This window comes from Halichoerus grypus, chromosome 7 (genome assembly GCF_964656455.1).
Source record: "Halichoerus grypus chromosome 7, mHalGry1.hap1.1, whole genome shotgun sequence".
NCBI classification, from domain to species: Eukaryota; Metazoa; Chordata; class Mammalia; order Carnivora; family Phocidae; genus Halichoerus; species Halichoerus grypus.
This window is the reverse complement of record NC_135718.1, coordinates 130,027,335-130,038,148: the sequence shown is the minus strand read 5'-3', so window position 1 is coordinate 130,038,148 and position 10,814 is coordinate 130,027,335. Positions and strand designations below refer to the sequence as shown.

General features: G+C 42.7%; 1 long non-coding RNA gene across 1 annotated transcript; it reads left to right on the top strand.

Annotated features, from left to right (window-relative positions):
* The first annotated feature begins 3,391 nt into the window (after positions 1-3,391).
* LOC144382617 (uncharacterized) lies at positions 3,392-6,353 on the top strand. Its single transcript, XR_013449930.1, has 2 exons — positions 3,392-5,154; positions 5,450-6,353. It is a non-coding gene; the product is annotated as an uncharacterized LOC144382617 (long non-coding RNA).
* Positions 6,354-10,814: the final 4,461 nt, after the last annotated feature.

The following is a 10,814-nucleotide window of genomic DNA, read 5'->3' as shown; positions in this document are numbered from 1 at the left end:
ATGCTTAACCGACTGAGCCACCCAGGCGCCCCTAGTGTTTCTCTTAACTAGCAGGAAAATTAACTTTTCTCTAGTTGGTACATTAGTATTAATGATAACTACGGTATTGTAAATCATGGCGTACTCCCATTTACAATGTTGCATAAATGTGATGGAGCATCAGAAAAATCAAACTTTGTACCCTGAAAAAAGACAAACATTTGGGTTATAGCAAGACTATTAATGGATTAAGGCATAATAGCATTCTTCATTTAGGTAGTTGGATCTTCCTAGCTAATGAAGAAAAATTTATTAAAGATCTATTTCTCGGGGCGCCTGGGTGGCTCAGTTGTTAAGCAGCTGCCTTCGGCTCAGGTCATGATCCCAGGGTCCTGGGATCGAGCCCTGCATCGGGCTCCCTGCTCAGTGGAAAGCCTGCTTCTCCCTCTCCCACTCCCCCTGCTTGTGTTCTCTCTCTCGCTGTGTCTCTCTCTGTCAGATAAATAAATAAAATCTTAAAAAAAAAAAAAACAAACAATTTCTGACCTGGAAGGAAAGAAATGTAGTTGCAAGTAATCAGTATTTAGTACAAATTGAATTGACAGCCCCAGGTTATACTTTTATTACCATCTTGGGGTTAATTTAAGCATTTTTGGCTCTCTCCAGGAAGGTTATGAAAATAGCCATGTTCACATCAAGCCAGATTTACTGCTATGACCCTTTTTTTTTAAAAGATTTTATTTATTTATTTGACAGAGAGAGACAGCGAGAGAGGGAACACAAGCAGGGGGAGTGGGAGAGGGAGAAGCAGATTTCCCGCCGAGCAGGGAGCCCGACGCGGGGCTCGATCCCAGGACCCCGAGATCACGACCTGAGCCAAAGGCAGACGCTTAACCGACTGAGCCACCCAGGCGCCCCTGCTATGACACTTGATATCATATAGAAATTGTGGGGTTTTTTTTCCTACTTTAATAGAAAGTTTAAAGCAAATATTAATTGCTGACCTCAAATTTTGAAAGTTACAGATTTAGGAATTTGGTGGTCTCATTTGGAGACTTTCTTTGGATCCTCTATATGTACCTTTAAAAAAAAAGTGGAAATATCTTCAGTTTTTTTCCTCACAAAAAGTGTTATTTATAAAGGTAATAGAGAAATCTATAAAAGCATTCTTACATTGTAAAAAATAAGTATGGTAACTAACCAGTGTGCCTTCTTGAGGTGAGAGACAATTTTTTTTTAAGATTTTAATTGAGAGAGGGAGAGGGAGAAAGGCAGAAGGAGAGGTAGACTCCCCACTGAGCAGGGAGCCTGATGCAGGGCTCAACCCCAGGACCCTGAGATCATGAGCCAAGGACCGAAGGCAGATGCTTAACTGACTGAGCCACCCAGGCGCCCCTTAATTTCTTTTTATATGTATAAAGAGGATTTTTTTTTGTTTAAGATTTCATTTATTTATTTTGACAGACACAGCGAGAGAGGGAACACAAGCAGGGGGAGTGGGAGAGGGAGAAGCAGGCTTCCTGCGGAGCCGGGAGCCCGATGTGGGGCTCGATCCTAGGACCCTGGGATCATGACCTGAGCCGAAGGCAGACGCTTAACATCCTAGGACCCTGGGATCATGACCTGAGCCGAAGGCAGACGCTTAACAACTGAGCCACTCAGGTGCCCCAAGTATAAAGAGGTTTTGATACTTCTTCATTTTATTTTATTTTATTTATTTTTTATTTATTTTTTTTTAAGATTTTATTTATTTATTTGACAGAGAGAGACACAGCGAGAGAGGGAACACAAGCAGGGGGAGTGGGAGAGGGAGAAGCAGGCTCCCGGCAGAGCAGGGAGCCCGATGCGGGGATTGATCCCAGGACCCTGGGACCATGACCTGAGCTGAAGGCAGACGCCTAACGACTGAGCCACCCAGGCGCCCCGATACTTCTTCATTTTAAGGATTTTAACACAAATGTTGTTTAGAATCCTTCTGTATTGGTAATTAGGATCTTTTCCTTATGGACTCAGTTGAATGCTTTGTGATCAATACAAAACATCAGTCTTTTTCTCCCTGGATTTGCCCCGGGGAGGCTAAGTTTGTGTCGGTCGGTTGTGACTTTAAAATACAAAGGTAGCATTATCATGATCCCTCTGCCCCTCTCCCTCTCTCAAAGATCTATAGCAGTAGGGGTAATAAGTAGGATAAATAGATCTCTTCTAACCCTGCTCACTTTGAGGATTCATCAAGCCAGAGTTATATTGTTATCAATTAATATGTTTTAGTGACAAGTTTGCTATCAGGGAATTTAAAGAAACCATTGTACACATGCAATGGAGAATGCGGTGGGTGGAGGTGGGGGTATGTGTCTGTGTAATAATTTGAGTTGCATCACTGTTTTACCATGAGCAGACTCCTTAAACTCACCAGGAAAGATAGGGGAAGCCTGGTTTATGGAAAGTGGGTTGCCTGAACCATCGGGAAGATACCCTCAGGATCTGATGAGGACAAGGTTTAGAAAGCTGAACTACAAGGGACGAACTTGGGAGTGATTTATCAGGTCTTGTTCTTTTATTATTTTTATTTAAAAAAATTTTTTTTCACCACCCCCCATGCCCGGCAGCTCCTCAACCCCAGGCAGTTTTGTTCTTTTAATCTTTTTCTCTTCCTTTCATCTTAGTACTGTCCTTTTCTCTGTCTCCTCCTGCCTTTGTTTGCTGAATATATATATATATACTTTTTTTTTTTACTATTGTTTTATAGGTCCTTCCCTAGAAGATGATGAGGACCTCCATAGCAAAAGAAAAGAACAGCACAATTTCCAGAGGTGTGCATTCATTAGAGATACTCTCCACCAAGAGGAAGAAAGGACCTCACAGAATTTTTAACTCTCTCCAGAGCTTGCTGCATACTTTCCCACCAGAACCTTAGGTTACCATATATATGGTTTGGGAGTGGATTAATTTTCAGAAATATCCCAAAGATGTTCAGGGTCCAAGAAAGAGGTGACAGTAAAGCTGCATGCAGTATTGCTGCTTTGAGTTATCCGCTTTTCTTTCTGTGTTTTTTTTTATTTTAAAGATCTTATTTTTAAGTAATCTCTACACCCAACATGGGGCTCAAACTCATAACCCCGATAGGAAGAGTTGCATGCTCCACCGACTGAGCCAGCCAGGCGCCCCCAAGGCTGCTTTTCTTGATGGGAGTTCATACATTGGTTCCGCAGTCAAAAACCAGAGAGGAGTCCCCAAAAAAGCTTTGAAAACTCATATGCATATTTATTCTGGAACAGTTGTCTTTATTTTTATTATTTCTTTAAAAATTTTATTTATCCATTTGAGAGAGACAGAGTGAGAGAGAGAGCACGGGGGTGGGTAGGGAGGGGCAGAGGGAGAGGGAGAAGCAGACTCCCCGATGAGCAGGGAGCATGATGGGGAGCTGAATCCTAGGACCTGGAGATCATGACCTGAGTTGAAGGCAGATGCTTAACCAAGTGAGCCACCCAGGTGCCTCTATTTTTTAATTTTTAATTTTTAAGTAGGCTCCATGCCCAGTGTGGAGTGCAGGGCTTGAACTCACAACCCTGAGCTCAAGAGTTGAATGCTTAACTAACTGAGCCACCCAGGTGCCCCAGGAATGGTTGTCTTTAAAAACATTTCATTATGAGGGGGCACTTCGGTGGCTCAGTTGGTTAAGTGTCTGCCTTTGGCCCAGGTCATGATCCCAGGGTCCCTCCTCAGGGGGAGTCTGCTTCTCCCTCTGCACCCCCCCCCACTCATGCTCTCTCTCTTGCTCACTCTCAAATAAGTAAATGAAATCTTTAAAAAATTTTTTTTCATCATGAGAAGATGAGTTCTTTGGATCTCAAAAGCACCATGACCCTTCCTTTCCCTCTCCCTTTGCCCTTTTAAATTCTATTCATTCTGACCTCGTCTTGTGAACATCTGCACCTGCTCCTTGTGTGCCGCCACCCTCACGAATCGGTAAATGCTGTGAGGGCAGGGATCGTGTGTGTCTTGTTTATGAGCCCAGAGCCTAGAACTGTAGATACTCAACAAAGATTTGAACGAGTTAATCACTTTTTTAAAAAGTTTATTTATTTATTTATTTATTTATTTTTGTAATCTCTACACCCAACGTGAGGCTCAAACTCACAAGATCAAGAGTTGTGTGTTCTTCCGACTGAGCCAGCCAGGTGCCCCGAGTTAATCACTTTCCTAAAGTCACCTCTCATATAGCCTTTACTGAGATTACATCAACACAGCCATGTCTGATTAGAAACAAACACGCCACGATCATAGCTGATGTTGAATCACGGAACTGAAAAGGCCTTCCAGAGAAGTTGCAGTAAGCTCTAAATTTGTAGAATGTAATTACAAATTTCAACCTGGCTAGGGATACCGCATCAGTTAATTTGAGTGTCATTAATAAGGTGCATGAATTTCATATGTGAGCAAATCAGCTGAGACCTTCCTTTTCCAGAATTAGTATTCTGTATTAATAATACCAAAGTATTCTTCCCACAACACCAGCAGGTTCATTTGTGGCCAAAGACCGGCTGTGGGTTGCTAGAGATGCTCTGTTGATTCCACTAGATGGCGTTACCATCTCGAAGTGCCTGACGGATCCCCGTGATTACTAATGTGATGGGTGTTGCTCCCTTGGAGGTCGTTCCCTGGGTGTATAAACAAGCTGGAGAACTGCCTTGCCCTGCCCATGCCAGGCCTGCCCGTTGTGACTCCACCTTTTTGTGGTAACTGTTCCTTAAGGGAGAACCACGATTTGTAGTTGAACACAAACACGTGAATTGATGGTTCCTGCTCTCCAAGGAGGGAGGATAATTAGGAGATCAGGGGTGAAATCTAAGAGGCTGATGTACGGCTATTTGCTGGGTTTTCTGGATCGGGGTTTTTCCAGTTAGGGCTTCATCTCCCTTAACTATCTGCTCAGCATTCTGCTTCCTATTGCATTCCTGTGAACCAGGGCAGTCATTCTCAGGGAGCGGAGAGACAGGGTGCCACATTGCTCGAGGCATGGAGAGTCACCATGTCTCATTACGGAGTTGTACATGGGACGGGCTTGGAAGGAGGAAAAGAGCCTAAAGAACTGCTGGGCCGGGGTCTCATGCTGTTCTCTGTTTCCCTCTTAGAGCTAGCAGCCAAGGCCAGGTGGCTACCCAGGACTGTTCTTTGGTAAGTTGGTATTGGCCCCGAGGGGCTGCCCCCAGCACATACACTTCCGGTGTGCAGATGGAAGGCCAGTGTGTGTTTGCGTACAGTTTTCTCGGCCTGCAGTGGCTGGGCCACCTTTCAGCTGTATTACAGTGGTGCTCTTCCTGCCTTGTGTTTCTGCTGGATTTGACTAAGTAGCGAGTGGAGGAGATGTTTTGTTTTTGGGGGTTTTGCGGCGGGGGGGGGGTTGTACCTTCAGGAATTTACAGAGGAGTTTTTTTGTTTTGTTGACTTCCGATTGCCCCATTTTTTTTAGACACCCGCCTCTGAACAGCGATGACCTTCCCCAAGACAACCTGCTGTGAGTCACAGCTTGACTGGCCTGGGGGTGTGGCCCAGCACTGCCTAAGAGATGGATTGATTTACAGAAGAGAAGTCCTGCTGGGAAGTCAAAGGCTGAAGCAGGTGCATGTTCTTGCAGTTAATTTCCCAGGTCATTTCAAGGGGGATGACAAGTTATGTTCAGCAGGGGTCCCTTCTTATGCCTCCCATTTGGCGTAGACCCCTTCAGGGTCCATTGGGAATATTTACCTTCCTTGATCAGGTTTCATCTCCCCCCAAAGGCGTCCCTGATGATGACTTCATCTGTGTATCCTCACGGAGTTCATTACGTTGTTTTCAGTGTTACGGGCCCCTGTCCCCCTTTCTCTCACTGTTCATGTCACACTGAGTTGTAACTGTTTGCGCTTCCATTTCTTCCTACAGACTGTCCATCTCTTTGCTGGGAGGGTCCTCAGCATAGTAACCAGAATGTCTTAGGTGCACAATATACTTTGCTTTAACTCAAGTGACAATTTCCATAGCCGCCTTCTCCCAGTGGATAGGCTCCCGGCCAACACACACAGTTAAGTAATGTATTGATTCATGTGTTTCAAAAAAGCAATTAAATGTGTGGAAAGCTCTATTTTCAATGTATACGTTATGCTTATTTATACTACTTGAGATGTTTTTGAGAAGCTAATATTACTAGTGGTGACTTTAAAACTACGGTTTTAAATCAGTTGATGTCATATCTTCATTACAAATCTTTCAAGAAGCAGCATGAGGTTCATGGGAACTTGATCAGTGTCATGAAAGGCACTTCCTCATTGGGTAAATATAGAGCATTTCCATTACCCCAAAAAAGTTCCCTCCTGCTCTTTTTTTTTTTTTAAAGTAAGGTCTACATGCAACATGGGGCTTGAACTCAAGACACCGAGATCAAGAGCTGCATGCTCTACCGACTGAGCCAGCCAGGTGCCCCTCCCTCATACTCTTGTATTCAACCAACCTGCAGCTTTTCGCAGCTAATGATCTGCTTTTTATTCACTATTTTACCTTTTCTAGAGATTTATAAAAATGGCATTTTACATACAGTTATGTACCCTTTCGTGTCTGGCTTGTTTAATCTAGTGTCATACTTTTGAAATTCATTTCTGGTGTTGGTTATATCGGTCATCCACCCTTTAAACTGCTGGGTAGTATCACATTGTACGATTATACCACAATTTATTCATTCATTCACTCTTAGGTGGACAGTTGGTTTGTTTACAGTTTGTGGCTACCATGACTAAAGCTGCTATGAACATTTGCATACAAGTGTTTCTGTGGACACACATTTTCAGTCCTTTTTGGCTAAATGTAGGAGTGAGCTTGCTGGGTCATATGGTAAGTATATGTTTAACTTTATAAGGAAACCACTTCCAGTTTTCCACAGTGGCTGTACCACTTGGTAGCAATGGCCCCACATCCTTCCTACCACTTGATATTCTAAGTCTTTAGAAGTTTTGCTATTCTAGTGGATTTATAGTGGTAATCTTACTTGGTATAAATTTGCAATTTGCATTTGATCCATAAACACAGTATATCCCTCCATTTATTTGGATCTTTTGAAATTTTTCTCAGCGGTGTTGTGTATTTTTCAAAATACTGATCTTGTACATATTTTTTTACCTTTATCCCTAAATATTTCTTTTTTTGATGCTATTGTAGATTGTACCTTTTTTTAATTCAATGTCCAATTCTTGGCAGCATTTAATATATGGAAATACAATTTATTTTTGTATATTGATCCTGTATCCTGTGACCTTAAGATTTTACACATTGATAATTATATCTTAGAATAAATAAAAAGTTTGCCTCTCTTTCCAATCTGTATCCTTTTATTTCTTTTTTCTTGCATTACTGTACTGGCTAGGATGTTTAGTACATTGTTGAACAGAAATGGTGAGAGCAAACACCCTTGCCTTGCCAGTAGGATTGGTGATTCCTTTTTTTTCATTCCTAGTGTTTGTATTTTATGTCTTCTCTCTCTCTCTCTTTTTTTTTTTCCCCTATCAGTCTGGCTGGAGGTTTATCAGTTTTATTGATCTTTACAAAGAACCAGCTTTTGGTTTCATTGATTTTTCTCTATTATTTTGCTGTGTTTTGTGTTCTAGTCCACTAATTCCCGATTTGTAGTCCATTTCCTTCTTTCCGCCGTGAATTATGTGATCTATTTTATGTATCTCCCAATTTACAGAAGAAGAATCTGAAGCATCTTAACCTACCCAAGATTACACAGCTAGGAAGAATAACAGAGAACGGGCAGTTACACCCAGCCTGGCTCCAGAGTCCCTGTTTCACTCCTTTCAGGAAATCTTCATAGATGAGATGGAAATAGGGTTAGAGTTCGGAAAAAAGAGTACTCTTAACTGGGTAAGTGTTGGGGAAAGGGAGCAGTTAAAGGATAGGGAGGCAAAGGACATTTCAAGTAGGAAGAATAGCTTTAGAGAAAATGTAAAAATGGAAGAATATAGAATGCATGTTGGGGGAATGGCTAATAGGCGAGTCAAGCAGGGTATGGGTTGTTTGGGATGGAGAAATGTAGTGGAGGATAAAGTTTTTACTCTAAATGATAGAGTACTTTGAAGGTCATGCTAAAATTTGGTCCATTTCATTCTACATGAGACAAGCCAGCAAAGCAGTGACATGGTCAAACTGGTTCTTTTGGATTACCTCTCAGGTCATTTGGTGGATGGATTGAACTGAGGAGAAACAAGAATGGGTCAAGCAGAATGTTCTTGTACAAGTATAGGTATGAAGTAACGATGTGTCAGCTTTACTGTCTTTGGTGACAGAGGAGGGTGATGTTATTAATTGAGCTAGGGAACTCTGAAAGAGGAGTATATTGGGGGGGGAGATGTAAGAACTCTGCTTTACATGGATAACTGACCATTTTTAGCATCTTCTCCATCTGCAGGAAGCAGCCAGGTGAGCCATCTAAGGGAGATTTTGTAGGGTAGTTCCAGTGGAGGAGGGAAAGAAAGGAAGGGCTTAGGTAAAGAGAGATGGAATTCATAGACCAAAAGCAGGTTTGGAACGATTTCCCTGAGCAGAAAATAGCATGGGGGTTTCGAGAGGTCTTATGAGTGGCTTGGATCAGCATTTTGTTCCCACAAAACCTCCACTCAACCGCCCTATCCAAACTTTCCCCCAAGTACAAGCTTGGCCAAGAATCAGCTGACTCTTCAAGGAACTGTGACGGCTTGAGCCAGGAGCATTATAGGAGGTGGCCAGAGTGGACAGAAGATTAAAGGGTCCTTCCTAGATCTTTTGGACTCCCGGAAGCTCCTTATGACTCTAGAGGTTGGGGGAGTGCCTCAGTAGTGATTGAGATCAAATTTTCTGCCACCCTAGTGGGATGAAGACCCAGAGCAAATCACATTTTATTTAAGAAAATAAAAGATTATGGGGTGTCTGTTTGGCTCAGTCAGTTGAGCATGCAATTCTTGATCTCAGATCTCATGCAACTCTTGATCTCAGGGTCATTAGTTCAAGCCCCACATTGGGTATAAAACTTAGTTAAAAAAAAATAAAAGGAAAAGAAAAGGTTATGACATTTCTTACTCCCCAGCATACTCATAACTGTTATGACTACTTAGTTTAAAAGCTTGATTTATGTATCTCTCAGTAAACCATAAACTCCTAAAAAAATCATAACTTACTTATGAAAGTGGGCCCAGTGCCTAGCCAGAGCTTGGTTGACTCTCATTAATATTTGTCCATTCAATATCCTTTATGAGCAAAGTGAGAGACCCTGTACTATGGCTGAATATTCTTTTATTCAGCAAAGATTTACTGAGTACTTACTGTGTGCTGAGCCAAGAGCTGAGAACACAGATGTGAACAAGACTGGCAAAGTCTCTACTCTCAAGCTTACGTCTTAGATGGGGGAGTTGATACACACAAACAAAAAAATGGAACAAGATAGTGTCAGGTGGTGATATAAGCCTTGAAGATAATGGAAGAGAAAGATCCGATAGGGAGAAACTTGGGGAATGACTCTGGACATAGTCATGAGGCTAACTTTGACCTCATACCTGAATGGTAGGAGGGAGTGAGTCATGAGGTGATGGGGGGAAGGGAGGGATGGGAAGAAGGGGGAGTGAACTAGGAGATGATAGTGGATGGGAAGCAAGGGCCAGATCATGTAGAGCTTACAGAGGAAGGAAATTTGGGTTTATTCTAAGTGTAATTGGAGTGTTTGAACTGGTAAGTGTGTGGTACTATAATCATATTTTCTCTTTGTAAAGATCCTCTGGCTAGTGTGTGAAAAATGAGTGGGCCAGGTAAGGAAGGAGAGAGACCAGATGAAGAGGGTATTGAATGGTCTAGGTGGAACATGATGGAGGCTTGGACCAGGTGGCAGTGGAGGAGGAAAGAGGGTATATCTGGATGGAGATCCAGTCGATTAGACGTAGAATGTGAGGAAATGGAGGAAATCTTGGGTGACTCCTAGGTGAGATGACCAACCATCTTGGCTTTCCTGAGACTGAGGAGTTTCCTGGAATAGGGTTTTCAGGGTTAAAACAAGGATAAGTCCCAGGCAAACCAGGAAAGGTGGTCACACTACTCCTAGGTTTTTGGACCAAGCAATGGGGTGATTATTGATTGTGCCATATACTGAAATAAAGAACACTCCAGGAGAACAGATTTGGAACTGTAAATCAAGAGTTCTATTTTGACCACATTAAGTTTGAGATACTTATTAAACATCCATGTGGAGGAGTAGACAACTGGATATACGTATCTGAAGCCCAACGGAGAGGTCAGACTCAGATAGAAATCTGGGAGCCAGCAGCATGTAGATGGAATTTAACACAATGGGGGAGATCACCTAGGGAGAGTGTGTAGGTAGAGTACAGAACCAGGTTAAGGGTGAAGTTTGGATTCTCCAACATTTTGAGGTTAAGCAGAGGAGAAGCAGTTACCCAAGAGATTAGGAAGGAGTAGCTAGTGAAGTGGGAGGTAAACCAGGAGAATGTGGTGTCATGAAGGCCTAGAGGAAAAAAAGAGCTTCATGAAAGTGGGAGTGGCCAAACAGTGCTGAGTAAAATGAAGACAAAAAAGTGGATTTAAAAGACAGTTCCTGAAAAAAAAGAGAGAGAGAGAGAGAGAGAGAGAGAAACCAAGAAACAGACTCTTAACTATAGAGAACAAACTGGTGGTTACCAGAGGAGGGGGGAGGAGGTAGGTAAAATAGGTGATGGGGCTTAAGGAGGGCACCTGTCCTGATGAGCACAGAGTGAGTAACATAAAAACAGGGAAGGAAGGAAAGAAGGGAGGGAGGGAGGGAGGGAGGGAGGGAGGGAGGAAGGAAG